This window comes from Hirundo rustica, chromosome 1 (genome assembly GCF_015227805.2).
Source record: "Hirundo rustica isolate bHirRus1 chromosome 1, bHirRus1.pri.v3, whole genome shotgun sequence".
Lineage (NCBI taxonomy): Eukaryota > Metazoa > Chordata > Aves > Passeriformes > Hirundinidae > Hirundo > Hirundo rustica.
Genome location: NC_053450.1, coordinates 20,186,330 through 20,205,530, shown reverse-complemented (window position 1 = coordinate 20,205,530; position 19,201 = coordinate 20,186,330). Strand labels below are relative to the sequence as shown.

Sequence of the window (19,201 nt, the reverse complement as noted above, 5' to 3'; positions counted from 1 at the left end):
TATCTGAAAATTTTAAGTTTTAACAGAAACTGGCAAAGCTAGGACATTCAGTCTTAGATTAGAACTTAAAACATGGAGGTGAAAGTATTCCTTTCATAAAGAGAAACTAAAAAATGTTTATTATTATAAATTTTCAAATTCCTAAAATGTATTTAAGATGTTATTTAAGCTTTAAACAGATAAGTTGCTTTCATTTGTTTCTTCTAGAGGTTCATACCTTGTAAGTTCATGTGATAAAATAAATGTTTGCTTTTGATCTCATACATAACTGGTTTTAATTGTTAATTACTTTCCAGGCAGAATATATTTTGTTTAAATTTATTAATGTGTATATATATTTAAGTGAACCTTCATACCTGTGGGCCATGAAAGTTGTGATTTTTTTGAGAACACATAGTGAAAAATTTTCACTAATTGTAATGGAAAAATAGATAAAAAAATAAAATTGATATTCTGCAAAGCAATGTTTTATTCTGAGCTCTCTGATATTCTCACTTAACTGCTTATAAAATTGTGTACAGTATTATTAATGACTTTTTTTTTCTTGGTTATTATTAGATACTGGCAATATTGCATTTTGTTCACAACACCTCAGTACTTTGTATTCCCAATTTCCTTAACGCAGCAAAACTTTTTCTGCTCATTACTGTTGTACATGTGAAGCATATGGCTTTCAAGAAGCTGAAAATATTATATGGGCAGTGTAAGCAGATGAGTTATAGTTAACAAAAAATATTAATAAATGGTTACTGTTATTATGGAAGGATCTTTTTGGATGGTGACCTCTTTGGGAAGCAGTTTTATTCAGTGTTTTTATTATATAACTAAGAAATTAATTAATTTGTATACTCACTGAATTTATAGATACACTTCTCCTGGTCTTGTGTTAACACTTAATGGCAGGCTTATATTAAAAAATTATCCTGAAAACCCCAAGCTGTGGTCATGTTGCTATTGAAAAGGGAAAATGCAAAGTGATGTTCTGTAGGGGTGGTTTATGTGGTTGATGTAGGACAAAGAAAAATGGTGTAGGGAAATGTTCTTTGGCAGAGAATCAGGGAGCTCTAATAGTAAGTTGAGCTGTAGCCAGTATCCTGAAAGAGATTAATGTCATACAGGAATGTACAGACACTAGCCAGGAAGCACTGTGAAGAAGTTTTCACAGTGCTAGGCTTAGGAAAGATCTCACCTGGAATAGCATATACCCTTCAAAAATTATGTGGAGCAGTTGTAATTCAGTGGAGAGTAATAAGAATGAATAATTAGGTGTCTAAAAACATGGGATGTGTTAGGAAAGAATCAAATACGTGAGTTAATTTAGCCTCCTGTAGAGAAAATCCCTTGGAATGAAGGAGATGAACAAATCTTCAAATTATACAGACTGTTGTTGAAAAATGGAAGGAAATCATCACTTTTCTGTGTTCACCCCATGGTGAAGCTGAAAGGACTAAACTTAAGTTGCATTAGGGAGGACTGAACTTGGTAGGGTGAACCTTTTAATGGAAAGAAAACTTAAATCCTTGCATACTTTGCTTAGGACTTGTGTGGAAGCTGTGAAAATCTAACGGAGCAGGTTTGGCAAATACCTGTTTGAAGAGACACAAGTGTAGCTGGTCCTGTGCTGGAACAAGAGAATAGACTAGGTGACTTTTAAAAGTGTCTTCTAGCACTGCTTATTTGTGATAATTTCATTAATGTATTAATTACTCAGCTTTATTTTCATGATTATTGTAAACTTTCAGGGAGCAAATTGAACAGAAATATTAACAGTGCAACTTTTAAATTTTATTTCTTTTTCTGACATTAATGGTTTGCAAAGAAGTGTTGTACTGGGCAACACTGTGGGACACTGGAGAGGAGAATAAATGTCTGTAGAAATCTTTACCACTATTCATACATATTGGTGCATTTTCGACTTGAAATCACTGTCAGTATTTGAGTCTAGTTTCAAGATATATCTGATTGTCCATCTTTGCTGATGAAAAAGCTTATTTACTCTGAATCTGGGGAGGACAAAATGTGGTGAGTGATAGAACAGGAGTTAGTAGTGTCTGAAAACAAGGTATGATGTTACAGATTTCACTTTTGCAGTGGAGAAGGTATTGTAGAACCACTGACCACGTGTCCTTATGGGCAGAGATAGGATTAGTCTGATGCTCTTGGACATGAGTTCTGTACCACAAAATCACAGAATGGCTGAATTGGAAGAGACTTCTGGAGGTCATCTTGCCTGACCCTCCTTCTCATGCTGGGTCACCTAGGGCCATTGTTTATAACTATTTATAACTGGATTTTGAAATATATCCAGGGATAGAGACTCTAGAAAATCTCTGGGAAAGAGACACGTGTGCTAGTGCTTGGTCATCCCTAGAATGAAAAGTGTTTCTCTCTGCTCAGAGGGAACTTCCTGTGCTTCAGTTTGTGCCTATTGCCTCTGATCCTGTCACTGGACAGTGCTGAAAAGAGCCTGAATCCATTCTCTTTGCACTCTTCCATCAGGTACTTGCATTTATTGATAAGATTCCCTCCCTGAAATATTTCTTCTCCAGGCTAAAAAGTTCAATCTCTCTGTCTGTCCTCATGTGAGAGATGCTTCAGTCCCTATCATTTTGGCTTTTTGCTGGACTATCTCCAGTATGTCCATGTTTCTTTTTAACTGAGGAGGCTGGAACTGGATGCAGAACTCCAGCTGTGGCTTTGCCAGTGCTGCATAAATGGTAGGATCACCTCCTGCCTCATGGTAATTCTTTTCCCTAATAGAGCCCAGAATGCCATTCACTTCCCTTTCCTCAAGGCATGCTGGCCCATGTTCAGCCTGTTGTGCACTGGGACTTCCAGGTCCTTTTCTGCAGAACTGTTCTCCAGCTGGGCAGTTCCCAGCCCACACCAGCGCGTGTGGTTGCTCCCCAGGTGCAGGACTCTGCACTTCGCCTTGTGGGACATTGTGAGATTCTGGTCAGCCTGTTAAGATCCCTCTGGATGGCAGCATGACCTTCTGGCATATCAGCCACTCCTCCCAGTTTAGTGCCATCCACAAACATGCTGAAGGTATCCACTCCCCCATCATCTACACCAGTAAGGTATTGAGCAGGACTGCACTCAATATTGACCCCTGGGATAAACCTCTAGGAGCTGGCCTCCAGCTAGACTTTGTGCCACTGATCTCCCTGCCCTGAGCCTAGCCATTCAGCTAGTTCTCAGTCTACTTCAAAGGCTGCTCATCCAGTCTGTACTTCACCAGCTTCTCTCTGAGGATATTGTGGGAGACAATGGGAAAAGCCTTGTTGGAGATGAGATAGACAATATTCATTGCTCTCCCCTCACGCAGTCATTTCATTGTAGAAGGTCATTACATTGGTCGAGTGTGACTTCCCCTTGGTAAATGTCTGCTGACTCCTGATCACTTCTTTGTATTTCATGTTCCTAGAAGCAGTTCCCAGGATTAGTTGTACCAGTCTGTGGTTCTGTAGATCCTTATGCTTCTTCAAGATGGAAGTGACATTTTCTATCCCACAGATGTTAGGAACCTTTCCCAGTTTCTGTGATCATTCTGATATTGAGAGTGGTCTTGCATATCTTATCTTGACGAAGAATACTTCTATCTCCAGCACATGTGTACTTCATAATGAGTTTTATCAGCAGTTTTTGAGATATTTCCATATTTAATCCTTACAGAGTAGAAATTCTTAGCTGCCCCCTGAAAAAACTGTTTTTGATGCTTAACAATCAGCCTGCCAATTTTTATTTCTTCAGATTTATAAGACAAGTATTTTGTAAAAGGTATATTCAGGTTGTTCCTCATTAGGATGTGCTGGTCCTGTGCCTAAGGGTTTATATCGTTCTTCTGCATGAATCTTGGAATGTTATGTAATGGTGTTAGTCTCCAATCACAATAAAGGAATTTCCATGCTAGAAGGCACTGAAGATTCCACTATTGTAATACTGTATATTAGCAGTATTCAGCAATGAATACCTGAGAACACACATAAGGAGAAGGGTATGCACAAAATGCTTCTGATACAGGTATTTTAGTGACTTCCTGAGGCGGTGGCTGCATGCATACTGCTGGATTTATTCCCTGGCAATAAGGAATCTGTTTGCCATTGTAATTTGCAGGCCCATTCTAAACCTACTTCTATTCTTGATGTCAGAACTTGGTGAAAATGAATTCCACAATTTAATTATTTGTATAGAGAAGTTGTCACCCTTTGTTTGCTTTAAAAATACTTCCTGGTATTTTCAATGGGAAGTGTTAATCTTGTGTTATATAATTTATCTCTAATATGTATAGTCTTTAAAGATTTCTATTACGTTCCATGCAATCTATTACATTTCATACGGTTTTCCCTTTGAGTTGCAGAGTCAGTTTTTCCTTCTATGATAGGAACTGCTTCTGGTCATCGCTGTTCTCTTATCTCCTTTTAAAATCCTGATTAGATCTTTTTTAGTTAGCAGTGATCAATGTCAAGGTGTTCAAGATATGAGAGCTCTGTGTTTTTAAGCAATGATTTAGGAAAGTTTCTGGTGTTTGCTGCTTAAAGATACCCAAATATTGAAAAGATGGTGAGTTTTTTCCCCTTTTCCCATAAAAACTTCTGGTTTTTTTCAGTCTGGAAGTTTAGTTGCTTGCTAAGAACTGTAAGAGGTCCATCATTGAATTTGACAGCAGAAATTGAGTCTCTCTTCTTTCTTTGAGAGTTATAAGCACATTATTAATGAACAGTTGACAAAATACAGTCAGCATCAAAAGTCATGAAACAATATTTTTTGTACCTAAATAATTTCAAAATAAATACATTATTTAATTACCCTTTTGCACTTTCACTAGACTAATTCTAGGAGAGGTTAAAAATGTACATTGCTTAGCAAAACATGGGTTTTTTTTTCTGCTAAAAATGGCTTGTCAATAAATAGATATTTATGCTTTCTCTGGAAGCCATGTTGTCACTATAATGAAATGAAGATTGAAAATTACTGTAAAATGATACTCAGTAAAACCTTTTTCTGCATATTTTTCTGTAAATTTAATTTTTCTATTGCCGTAGACCACACCAGCAAAAGAGTTAACTTTTCTGCTTAGAAGAATTTCTAATGAATTCTGGCTAAAATAGATTGACATTTCTCAAATACTTAAATGAATGGATCAATGGATTAATTTTGAATTCTAAATTTACTGCATAAAGAATACGTCTGCCAACCACTAGGTACTTTTGAATGTCTTCAGATTATCTAATGGAAATGTGATAGCCCAGATCAACAATTATTTAGTAAAATTTACTCTATCTATCTATCTATCTATCTATCTATCTATCTATCATCTATCTATCTATCTGTCTCTGTCTCTACTCAGTGGGTTTATTTGCAGTCAGAGCAGTTACTGTTTAGACTGGTTTTTAGTAGAACCTGTTGAAAGTAACACACTTAACTTGAAAGAATGATTTCTGGAAAGAGAAAAATAGGCCTCTGCAGCCAATACACTTGTGACATTGGAGTCATGAGAAGTCTAACATTGTACTGTGTTTGTTTTCTTGGGAAGTAATCTAGAAAGAAAACAGAGAGTAAATGAGTTAAAAATAAAATTATAATTTTCAGTATGTAAAACAAATAAGGAGATTGTAGCTATTTCATGGTAAAATAGAAATCCACAAAATACCTCTTAACTATGAAACGGTTTTGTCTCCATAATACAGTAAATATGAAGTACAAAAACAACTCCTGTTGTTTGATTCTGATGACTTATTACATCTTTTACTGAGACTATTAAATTTACCATTTGTGACATGACATTATAGTTGCCTGACTGGTTGCCCTGGACCTTTTTCTCAAAATACTTAACACAAGAAAAATTTATTTATGCTGGTTGGATTGTTCACAGTGTTAATGAGGTTAAGATACCCTTTTAGTGAAGAAACGGCTTGTTAAGCATTGGAATAAGCTGCCTTGGGAAGACATGGACTCACCATCCCTGGAAGTGTTCAAGGAATGACTGGATGTGGCACTTAGTGCCTTGGTTTAGTTGACACGGTGGTGTTCAGTCAAAGGTTGGACTCGATATTGGAAGTCTTTTCCAACCTTAATGATTCTGTGAATATAGTGGAACTCAGTTTTATCAGCAGACAACAATAAACATGTTTGGAATGGGTAAATATAGCGATCATAAGAAATATATATCTTAATTGTAACCCAACTGATCTATTTTAATCCTAAAACATACCTGGATTTGTAATCCAGCAGAACCACAGAATATGATTAATTAAAAAAGAATAGATTCTGCATTTTTGATAAATCAATAAAGTTTATTGGTAAACATTATTAATAAAAAATTTTAAAAATACCAGTGAAATGGAAGAAACCTATTGTATATTTGTGAAAGATAGAACTAAACTTTAATGAACCCCAGGCAGTATGGTATAAAAAAGAATTCCTTGAGGATCTGGGGTTATACAAACAGACTTGCATATAGAAAGAAGAATACAACCAGAAATATTTAGCTGGCCAGCAGTTAGCATTATGGGCAAGGAAAAGGTGAAAGAAGTCCCCCAAATGATATAATCTGTGTTTATATACCTTACTCAAATAATAAATTGAATAAAAGTGGACATCCCTTGATAATAAGGGAAAATATCCACTTATTTATAAGGTAGGGCTGAATTGGAGCTATATGTGACCTATTTTGTGTACTAAAATGTCAAGATGGTTTGTGTTATGCAACAGAAGAGGTAAAGCGTACTATATGATTGAAGAAGGGAGTGTTTCCTTATGTATGTGCATGGACATATAAGGCGATACTTCCTAGACAATAAAGGCTGCAATACATTAAGGAAGATCAGCTCCTAAAAGCTTTATGGGAAGTATTCTAGCTCTGATTTTTGAAATTTTGCAGGGTTTGTGAATGTCACAGGCTGTGGCACTACTAATATGCTGACAACATCCTGATTTGAACTGCTTTCAAAAAGAAATAGACAGTACCCCTAGGGGGATGACAGGTTGTCTGAATGAGATAAGCAAATAGATTTAGAAAATGCTGGCTTAAGCTTAACTTAAGACAGAAGTGATACTCTTATAATAAGACGAAATCATGTTAAGCCTGTGGCTGAATCAGCGACCTCAGTTTCCAATGCAACATTTAGGATGGAGGCAAAAGGTGTTCTTGCAAAACACAGAGGCTATACACTCATTTGGCATTAACTGTAACCATAATGAATGCTTTAATTTTTATTTTCCAAAGAAGAATTGTGCATTTCATTCTGTGAAGGTTTGATGATAAATATCATTCATCAATTTATATGATTTATAAAGTCTTGTTACTAGGAAGGTCAAGTCTCCTAGAGAAGATCAGACCCCAGCTGCTGCACTCTACTGGCTTTACATTATTCATGATAATTTAATGTCATTCTATTTGAAATGACTGGGCATGTTATATTCTGTGAGTGGAAGCGATGAGAATCCTATTTTACGTGCAATATTATTAGTTCTAAGTAAAATTATTCCAAGAAGTGGCATAAGATGGTTTTGTCTTGCTAAATGAAATCAGAATATTTTTTTTTCTAGTTTGTAAGGGACTAAACTGGCAAAGGAGTGGCTTTTATTGCTGAGGCGATCTGACTAAACTATGGTGAAAATATGAAAAAAAAATCAGGTAATTATTAATTCTTGAAAATACAGATCTAAATTGAGAACATGGACTCTGCTGTAGTAATTTTTTTTATTTAGAAGTGACTATTCAGTGCACCCACAGCTGCTACAATATATAGAGGGTTTTTTATGGATTATCTATAAATTTTCAACCATTCATGGTACTTAAGTTTTTATTTATGTCTATTTGAGGGAAATTGAAGTTTGTGGAAGTAACTTTTTAATTACTGGTTTGTTTTTTTTTTTTTTCTTTTTTTTTTCTTTTAACCAAGGAAATATTGCACAAGCAACATATTCTTAACTCTCTTTTAGAGTTTCTATTTTGATAAAATAATATCTTAGTCACATTCATGGAGATGACTGGACAGAGACCAAGCAAAAAAAAAGAAAAAGAATATCTTACGTTTTGTTAGGTGGATAGAAAATTTTATCAGCTTTTTTTAATACATTTTCTTTTCTCTTCAAGCAGGGAACAATTGTCTTCTCATAACTGGATAGAAAATGAAAAATACATGTGTGATATTACACAGATGAATTGTGGTCAGGTTCTTGGTTCTCATTGTGAACATAACAAATACCAAAATCTGAACTTCTGTGGGGTTTATATTATCTGAATCACTTTGCATGGCATGGTTTATGTCATTATTTGCCCTCTAGTAAATATTCATTTTGAGTTAATATTCCCACTAGGAATATAAGCCCAGCACAAAAACTTCATGCTACAGAACAGCAGTTAGAGTGCTTGGGAAGGGAAGCTTGGAAGTTCAGCAGTTCTTCAGCCTTCCTGCATAGACAGAATCCTCGTCTGAAGCCTAGTGGAGGAAACCAAAATGTACAGCCAGGCTGTGCTTGGTGTATATGATTTCTGGGCTCCAGTTAGTTGAGACAATTCCTTTTAATAACACAAAAAATATTTCCATAGACCATCTACTTCAAACTCAGGACTTCTGTTTTTCTAGTTTAAAGATTTTCTTATGTCTCTGGCAAGTTCCCAGTCTATTTTATTTTGGCTCTCTGAGCTGCTCCACTCTGTTACAGTTTTCCTCACCATGGGTATTTGTTATTTTTGTCATTATTTTCTGTATTCTAAACATTTTAAATTTAAGTTAATACTATAGCATTTGAAGAAAAGGCCAACACGTTAAAGTGCTCTCTGCATTATCTAGTTTAAAAATATAGCAAAGTAGAAACTTACAGGTTATTGTTCTTTTTGGTTGAGTTTTTCAAGAGAAAATAATAAGCTTAGCAGTCAGAATCATAAAATCAAAGGATGTTGGAACTAGTTAGACTTTAATGGAACTGATCTCTCTCTTCCCTGAAGCCATGCTTCTGTGAATCATGCAGCCACCCTCGCAGTACTGTAAAAGTAGAGTGTGTTCAGGATGCACTCACACAAGACAGCAGAATTACAAGTGTCTGTTTTCATCACTTGGGTAAAATAATTATAGTTGACTTAGGCTTGTTTTGGCATTGCAGCTTCTGTTTTAATATGAAAACTGCTGACTTGAGCTTTCTGGTGGGTTCAGTGCTTGTAATTAGGCTCACCTGGTGTTAGAGGCTAAGAGCTACTTTCTCTAGGGATGATTCTCTAGACCTTTTGCATGAGATGGTAGATCAAAACAGTCCTTTGGTACCTCTTCTCAATATATTTCTCCTTATCGCCTTCTTTCTATTTAATCCATTCAACGTTTTACCTGGAAGAACTCAGCATGGCTTTCACCAAAGAGGAAAAACTTCCCAGGATAGTGAGGTTATTGAGTTACCACACATGAGTAAGCATATGATTAATGTTAATGTGCTAACATATAGTTTTTCAAGAGCAGCATCTTTATCCCAGGATAAGCCCTTTTGGTTTTGGTTTTTTTTTTTTCCCATATAAACTATTAGTAAGAAAACATGAACAAAAGATTCATTTCTTCTGCTGTACATACTACTGAGTGATTGAAAATATTTCTGGAAATATCTAGAAGTCATTTTTTAATTATTGGATGAATTGGGAAGACAGCTGATGAAGAATTTGAAGTCAGAGATGTAAAAAAGTTCCTTTAGTAGTAAAAATAACATTTTCTGAGGCAATCAAATTGGCTTTACTGATGTTTTTTAACTGTTTGTCTCTTAAATCAGTAGTGATTTAAGATACAAACAGTTAAAGGCTTCTTAAATCAGTAGTGATTGGTACAATAAAAAAGGCTTTCAAAGGATAGTTTTAATGAACAGTAATTTGATAATAAAAATATTCTAAGTAATTTTATTTTGCACTGCAGGTAGAGATATTAAGAGCATGATGAAAAATGTGGAATAAATATTCAGGAAAGAGGAGCCATTCAGTGATCATGGTTGAATCAATTATAACACCGTAACTGCATAAATACCCTCAAGTTGTTGGGTTGAATTCTTGGAAAATCAACCATTAGGTTGCAACACCAAATTTCAGAACCAGGAAGCAAATTCTGAAACAGTTAATGCCAGTAATTCTAGGAATGGCAATAGAGGTGGATACCTTTTTGAGATCCTTTGTACTGAAAATATTTGGTACTTCCCAAAGACTACCTGTGTGGTTTAAGCCATACATCTTAAGGTTTGCTACTGAATGCAGGTACTGCGAGTAGTTTGTACCTCTGGAATGACTTCTACAAATGACCCAGCAGTGGGTAGTGCTGAATGGGCACTTCCAGCTGCTAAAGATACCAGTGGAAACAGTGATGGTTTTCATACTAAGTTTTGTATAGCTGTGGGTATTTTTGCTTACTTGCAGGTTGAAAGTAGACCAGACATGTCAGTCAACAGCATCTGGGGCATTCCTGTCCCCCGGAGTCAGGAAACACAATTAGGCTTGCTGAAAATACAATTAGGCTTCCCAGCTGCAGAGCTTTTCAGATGAAAGTTCAGTAGTGTTAGTTACATGCTTTTAAACTCCCAACTTCTTTCAACAACATTTGTGTTTAATTGATGGCTGTGAGTAAATGCTGTGTTTGTCTTTGGGAGGGTTTATTCTCTCAGCTGCAAACTTTTATTTTGATGTATTTGCAGTGGTTGATTGGGATACAGTTTTCAGAGTGAGGATGACTAAAGTGTTGTTATCACTGTTGTCTTGTTTTATTCCTTTGATAAGGAGTAGTTTTAGTATTTTCCCATTAGTTATATAAAAATATAATTAAATGTTCATTCCTTAATTGAAGAGTTGTTGGGGGGGGGCAGCAAGGCTAGAGATAAAAATTGTCTATTTATTCTTCCTTATTTAAGGCAGGAAAGGATTAGGCTGATTTAGAAAGGCTGACTACAGGACATGGAGCTCTGCCATTTTTGCTTATGGAAGACACACTAGATGAGACAATTGTCTTTTATCACCAGGACAAGATTTTTTAATGTGGTGGTAGTCTTCATTCTAGTCCTGGTTTTAGAGATTTGCGGACAATTGAATAGATAGTCAGAACGTTCAGGTATGCTCCAAAAGGAGGCCAGTCCACAAAATTATATCATGAAACCCTCTGTCAACTCTTCTATTTTACAGATGCGTGTACCTTTTTACTTTTCGAACATAATCATTCCCATTTGCTTTTACTTGTGCATTCATGGGTGCTTTTTGTGATGATAGTAGAAGCAATATTGATTTAAAAAAAATTTTAGGAAATTTACTTATCTCTTCCAAAAGATGTTTTTCTGATTATGTTCTGTATAGAGGGAAAGTTGAAGTAAATTTATAGTGATGTGGCTCCTGGAGTATCTTGGACTCAGAACAAACATGGACAGATGGTGCCAGAGTGAGCTGATCAGGAGCCTGGGGTGAGGAGGAATACTACTGAGTACAAAGTCTCATATGAATAACATTTACAGGCGGTGAAGATTCTCGCATAGCAAAGAAAGGCACTGTCACAGAAACAGAAATCCAATTTTTATTGAGGCCTATTTGGATTTAATCACTAACATGATTCAATTACTGCTAAATTTGAGAGCTGGTCAGTAACTAGTTACTCTTCTACATGTCACCTTTTTCTCATCCTTTAGGAAGTTTTGCATCCTTTTGTATATTCTCTGTTTCAACAGCTGATTAGTAAGAATAGCTTTATTGTAGGTAATTAATTTTCTTGTTTCATTATGAGGATATTAAGCAGAGAGAACTTTGATTTTGTCAGCAGGAATTCAGTCAGGCCTCTAATCGCAGGTGTACTTTATTCATGTATACAGACTGTGAGAAAATTTTGAAACAGTTGTGGACATTCCCTTCTCCCAGTTATGTGCCTAAGAGTTAAACATAGTTTATTGTTTCTAGTGCAGTGCTCACCAAGAGGGTGGCAACCTTTAATATTTGTATGACAAAAATCTGATTGACAGGTAACTTCACAAACAGCAGCATGTTGTCTGTTTCAAGATTAATTGTTTTTTATAGTAGCAAGCATACTGTAGTCATATTTCATCTTATCTAGTGATGTTGCTGCATTCTTCTCTTTACAGTATTATTGAATTTCTTAAGAGAATATTATGCTATGTGTTCTCTTGGGAACTAGTCTTTAAAAGATTAGCTATTGGATTTGGGACTCCATTGTGTACATTTCCCATTTTCTAGTTGTTACAATACTAATTACCTGTGTACACAAAATGAATATTCTTTCTTTGCTTAGACTTGCAACATTGATGAGTTGTGGTAATCCTAGGATCACAACATTATCTCCTCTGGTGATTTGTTCAGTTATCGGCTGTGATAGCCATGCCTTTTTTGCCTCTTTTGACTCAACCTTTAGAGGCCAGGGAAAGATGAAAGTAAGATGTAGATTAATAAGCTGTTTCTTTGGGTGTCCATATTGAAAGAAAGCTCTTGCTTCCAGTGTTGGAAACCAGCTGTTACAAAGATCCTGTTGTAGAGGCTTAGTTACAATAGCAGAAAGAATTGGAAATATATCAGTATTGATATAATGTCAGCTTTGAATAGTGAGGCCTGGTCAGGCCTGGGTACAAAAAATATACAAAATAAGAATGGGAATTGATTTTGAACATGATTTATTTTGTGCAGGTGGAATTGGCAATGTTCTGCAGTAGGGAGGATAATAAATAGTCTTTTTTCCCCCAAGTTATATTTTGCAATGTCTACAATTAGGATAGTAGATTTTTTACAAAGTCATGACAGTTGAGGGTACCTCTGTGAAAAAGAGCAAAAGGAAATCCACATTATAAAGTAAGACTTTCCTTCTGCCAGTCTGCCAAGTCTGATTTGCATTGCACTCAGGGATTAGACCTGCAGATCTTATTATTAACAAAAAAAAAGAAAAAAAAGCCTCTCAATTGACATGATGACATAACAAAATAGTAATCTATGTGCCCTGATCAAGAATATGAAAAAATAAAATGAATAAGAACTATGATGCAGGAGAACAAGTGCCTGATGAGGAGCAGAACTAGGACCTATTCTTGTTTAAGTGCAATTGTGCTAAAGCAAATGTGAGTAAAATCTGTTTATATTTATAACAGTATTCAAGCTTCGTAGGAAAACAGATATTCACGGAGCTGCGAGTGTCCCTTCTCCCTCTGGTAGCTCCTGGGGCCCGCTGCTGCTGCTTCCTTCGCTCTGTGGGGCTGCGGGCAGCCGAGCGCGGGCAGCCGAGCACGGGCAGCAGCCAGCTGGTGGCCTGGCTTCATTCTCTTATTGCCCTCGTGTATACCCAGTAGCTCTGAGCTCTTAATGGTTAATTAATAGGCTTTAATTAAGAGGTTAAAGGATTTCAATATAGGATTAAATTCTGATCTGCTCTCTGACACTGATTAGTTGGGGTGTTTTTTACAACTACACTTATTTGGAAGACTCAATCATTATCTGTCAGAAATAGTATTTATACGGTTTTTAACACAGAAATTTCTTATCTTTTACCAAATAGTTTTTATCAAATACTTTTAATCTTAAATGAAGAAATAAATACTGCTGCAACCTAAATTGACACATTTTACTTCTGAGAAGCGAAATTTGAGTTCAGTGCGCTTTTTCTATAAAGGGGAGGTACAGAGTTATGGATTTAGATATAATTAGTGTGAGGGAAATCATTACGCACCTTGTTCACGGATTTACAAAAAGACCCTCCTGTGGGTGAGAACTTCTGTCTCTTTGAGCTCCTTCCTCATTAAAAAACCCCCTTATATTAGCATGATGAAAGTGATTTTTGTTTTGGCCTTGCTTCCTGTGACTTTAAAAATATGAGCAGTATGGAAAATAAGAGTTTTCTCACAACTGGCAAACTGTTTCAAGAGGCTCTCCCCGCAGAGTGCTGCTAGCAATGTGGCTTCACTAGTGCTGCTTTTACAGTAAGAATACTGACACAATCAAAACCAAGATGCATCAGAAATAATTGCAAACACCACTTCTGGTGGTGATTATTCAGCATGAAACATGTTGGTGTAGTTTGCTTGGGTGAAGTTGAGACAGCCACGTGTTGAGCACAACCAAGACTTGCTTATGCTTGCTTTCTCAGCATTGCTCACATTTATTTCCTATCTGTTAGAAAAGGAAAATCATGAAGATAGGAACACTCCTGTCACAGAAGTAAAAAGATAGGGGCTACTTAATAATTGAAAATGCTCATCAATGTTGTAAACAATGTGGAATGAACTCATTCTAATCATGATACTGCAGTGTCAGGAGGTGTTACATTTCGGAGCCGAGACAGTCTGACCTATTATTTAGAGTGTGTTAATTTTGGCTAAGTGTATAATTGTCCAATGAAAAAGTAATTTTTCCTTTCATAGTAAGGATAAAAATGTTCAGCACAGTACCTTGGTTATTTTGGATATTTCTAAAACTTCAGGTGTGAAGTGAATGGCTTCAAAAAAAGTAACCTGAGTGACTATGAGAAATACTATATCTGCTGGAGATGCCCTTTATAAATGTAATAATGTTGCAATGTGCTTAATTGCCAACAAATGAATTAACCTCTTTTTCCGGCACATTTGGTAAATACTGTATCCCTTTAAAAGGAAATTTAGAATAAAATTAATAAAAGGGTCATTTGTGAAAATGAGTAAAATATAAGATAAACAGTGAAACTTCTTCTGAGTGAATAATTTGGATAGAACAGTAATTTGTATACTTTTAATAATAAGGTTGTATGAAAAATAACTTCCAGTGATTAAAATGTTTTATAAATGGGCCTCAGATTCCTTCAGATTAATATTTAATGGCATTCCTAAAATAAGCAGTATCAGAAAAAATGTAGAGACAATCAAGGGGTGACTGGATTTATAATGTTTTTACATTGGTGTAATATTTCTGCTTCAAAACAGCATTCAAATGAATCAGGAAGAAACATCTAACTATAAAAATCAACATGTTTTTATCAGCATAGATACAAAACGTAGAATCATAGGATACAAGTAGACTGTAAAAGGAAACTTTTATCGGAGCCAAGTGTATTTCTAGGAGTTTAGATTTCAAGTGAGAATTTTTGTATAGGGTATGAAAGTTTGTGTACATCTTGTCTCAACTGCGTTTGAAAATTATGCCAGCAGGAGTCTTGAGTTTTGCATAAAGGTCATAACATAGTAAGGGTGCTGCAATAGCTGCAAAATAATCCTAATTCTAGATAATAAAGTAGTTTACTGTTAAAAAAAACCCCCAAAGTTTATTTCCTTTCTGTTCAGCAAGGAGCTTTGACCCTTTCTACTTTTTTTTTTTTTTTTTTTTTCCCACCTGGGGATCTTATGTGGTTGATTGACTCACAGGTCTAGAGACATTTTGGTTTCTCATTGGGATTTTCTAACAGAGAGATAACGGCAAGTGGTGGTAGTTGAAAGTGTCATGATTCTGGATGTGTATAATGCTATGTCCAATGTACTTATTTTACAGCAATATACAGGCTACAGATCTTCCCTGTCCATTGTGCCTTCTCTTATAGAAATTAAGGACAGATGCTGGTTGTCATCAATATGAGACTGAATGCAGAAAGAAAGGCTCACTATTCCTATGCACAGTTTCTGAAAAATCTGCTTTCAATTGTCCAAAGTGCTTAGCAGCAGTAGTACATGGTAATATTACAGCGTCAGTGGAACTGAAGATTCAAATAGTGCCACCTGTTGTAAGGTGTCTCTGAAGGTGTCTTTCTTAATATTCAGTAAAGCTGGAGCTCACGTTGCATCGTTACCCTTAGAGAATTCTAAACGTTTCCTTCTGTCACTATGACTATTTTTCCAAACTTGAAAAGCATGTAGATTGACTGCTTTGACTGCTTCTGTTGTTTTTGTTTTGTTTGTTTGTGTTTTTCTTTTTTTCTTTTTTTTTTTTGTAATGAGTTAGTTAAAAAAAATTGACCATAATTTTTACAGTTCCTGGCAGCCTACTTTTGCTGTAAGTTCAACTGCTTACTCCTGTTCTTCATTGTCAGCTGAGGTTCAGTTCTTACAGCTTCAGCACTTTATCAAAGCAGCTCCTTTGGGACAGTGTGGATTGCAAACACAGGGACGAGGCCATGGAACTGTAGATAAAATATTTTTAACTGCATGAATGCAGTTGTGGAATGAACTTGGAGAGTTTCCTTGGAGAGTCAGGCACTTTTTCGGTTACAACTGGCATAGTTAATCTTACTTTAAATGAGACCTTAAGGTTACCTGGGAAGTGTTGGCCTTGTCACAAGGGTAAAGAGCAGAAGGAAAACTACCGCTGTTGAGTGTAATAGCATGGATTTAACTTACCCACTTGATGCTTAAACATTAAAACCAGAGTTGTGATGATACTTCCTGTACAGCTGGAGAAGGTAAAGAATTAGATGAAAAAATCTATTAGAGGAAAAATGAAGAATGTTTTTATGGAGAAAGAATTAAAAATGTAGCTAAGAATGTTTCTTTTAGATTCAAATGAGAAAAACATGGTAGGAATAGACAGACTCAGAGTGGTTTAAGAAACTATTTTCTAATTTTTTTAACTGCATTAGCAGCTATGGAGAATGAGAGAAAATACTCTAGTGTAATCACCATAATATTTGCATGAAAGTTGTGGAAACTTCCGTTGTAACATAGGATTTTAAATAAGATCCAGAAAAAAATAATTAGAACCTTCTCAGTTACATTAAAATAAAACAGAGTGGTGTGAAAATATTCAAAGGTTTAAAGTAGTTTCTGTATGGACTTACGAAGGAACCTTGCTGGTTCACAGGTGGTTACTTTCATAAATATCAGCTATGAAGAAATTAAGGAGCTTTGTCTGAATGATTTGGCCGTTAAACTTCTGGAGCAATGGGGTATTATCTTTAGTTTTAAATGTCCATATTTCTTATTGTCACCAAAGGAGTGTTGGAAAAGATCTTGATAAATTGGATGTTTTACTATATTGTGTCTGTTTAAAACTTAGTTCTGACTTTCTAGCTTTTTGTCTGTTATAGATTGTAAAAGTAGAATAAACAATTCAGTAAAAGACGAATTTTAACAAACAAGAAACAATTAGAAAAATACCACTTCTCAATTTAATCTTGCAGTTAGTCTGAGCTGCTGAGGAAAAGGTAGAAGCAAGTATCTCTTCTTTTTCTGAGGAAAACTGGAAGTAACAGGTACAGCCAGGAGCTACCTGCTTCCCTTTTCCTATTTATGCATCTTGTTTGGCTTTATCTCAGTATCATTAAGCCCACACAGAAACATGATAACATCAATTGTGTCAGTCCTTTGTAGTCCATATGTTCATCTTCTTCATGTTCACTTTTTCTTCTGTTCATAGGACTATTGTACTTAGCTATTGTTTCCTATTCCCCTGTTAACAAAGAGCAGTTTCACTGCTGCTAATAAACAAAGTTAATAAACAAAGACTGCAGTTTTATTATATACTGAGCATTATAAAGAGAAAAAATAGGTAGGGTAATTCTGTCTGTTCCAGGCAGGCTTTTTGTCTAGCTGGTGTGTTTTGTGTTGATTCATTTACATATCCTCATTTATTAAAATGCAGGGGCTTTTTTTCCCACATTCTTTCTTGTTACTGTGTTTTTTTTTTTTTTTTTTTTTTTTTTTTTTTTTTTTTTTTTTTTAAATGGAGTTTCTGAACATATTAAATTAAACTAGAGTCAGTGACATGACTTCATCTGTAGTTAAAAATTTATTTAGGGTTATACTGAATTAATTAATTCATTCTGATGTCAGGAAGAGTGCAATGGGAGAATATTTTCTATTTTGTGGCGTAGGTCAAATAAGCTGTGAACAAAATGTGATGCAGTGTGACCTGTAAGCCTTTGCAGAAAGCCCTAGTAAGTGGGGAGAAGAGAGAATGGAGCCAGGCCAGCTTGAAGACATCATATTGGCCATGTATTTTACTTCTAAGAATAACCTGGTGCGAGGTTCCCACCACAGAGAATATTGGGGTTCATTCTCCAGCACGAGAAAAATGATGTTAGGTCATAACAGGACATCTTTACCCTGCTTCCTTGCATGGAAGAGAGAGACTGTAACGGAGATCTGGATTTTGGATGCTCATTAGCTCTGATATAGTTGGCTTTTCCCACTTGAATTAGAAGTGAACAACAGCACTGGTGTAAACCAAAAGCAAGATCATTTAACAACCACTCCTTTCTTTCCATTCTTAGCTCTTTTTCTTCTCTTCAGCATTTCAGGCACAGTTAGTGTAATTCACTTAGATTTAGAATGTATATATTCACGAAGACTAAAAATATATGAATTTTACAGTATTATTTCAGGGAAATGATCCAAAGACATAATATGCCATATTTGTGAACTTATTTTAATTCTGTCTGTGCCCTTTTTACCTAGGATCCAGATTTTGGCCATCTTGTTGTTGTTGTTGTTGTTGTTTTAATTCAGTAAGGGTATTATATTGATAAATAAATACTTCACTGATTGAGAGGCAGGTAGTATTTTTCTTAGTATGAACAAAGTTATTTCTTTTGTAAGGAAGTAAATATTTCACCATGTTTAGGGCCACCTTATTCTCTGACTAGTCAATTCTGTAGGCCCTTTAAAGAAATTCTGCACTTAAAATTGCATCACTGTTCCTCTGTGTCTATTTCATGTTAATGGATATTAAAGTACATATTCTTTACTACTTGAGAGATTAGGAAACATGAAAATCATGTTTTTTTTCCTAAGTAGCTCCACCTGTATACCAACTCAAGCCATAATAGGTGAAAAAGCTAAAAATTTCAGATTTGTTTCTACTGACATTTTCAGGAGGATTTACTCTATGTTGAGAAAAAAAGTCACGGTGAAATATCTCACTATTTGACAATGCTGAATTGGGCTGTTATTGTCATTACATGGCTTATATTTAACCTTCTTTTTCTAAATGAAATACTGAAAATGCTAGGAAAAATCTATTCATCTATATATTAACTTTTAAAGTGGGGAAAATGCATTTCCCACATGAAAAAAAATAGTGTGGAGTTAATTTTCTGCTACATTCTTGGCTTAAACAGATAAAAATCAGATTATTTTTCCCAAGTACAACTCACAGGAGGGACTATGCACACTTTTGAGATAAAATTGTGAGTTATTTTTTCTGCATAGATTTCTCGGACCCAGGGTAGGTAGAAACTCAAATGAATTGTATTTTATGGTATCTTTCTGTTTCAAAAGAAAAAGTTGTGAAAATTTAGCT

At 35.4% G+C, this 19,201-nt stretch overlaps 1 protein-coding gene across 42 annotated transcripts in view; it reads left to right on the top strand.

Moving 5' to 3' along the window:
- Positions 1-19,201, top strand: part of RIMS2 (regulating synaptic membrane exocytosis 2) — a 456,916-nt gene that overhangs the window by 61,804 nt on the left and 375,911 nt on the right. The window lies entirely within an intron of this gene.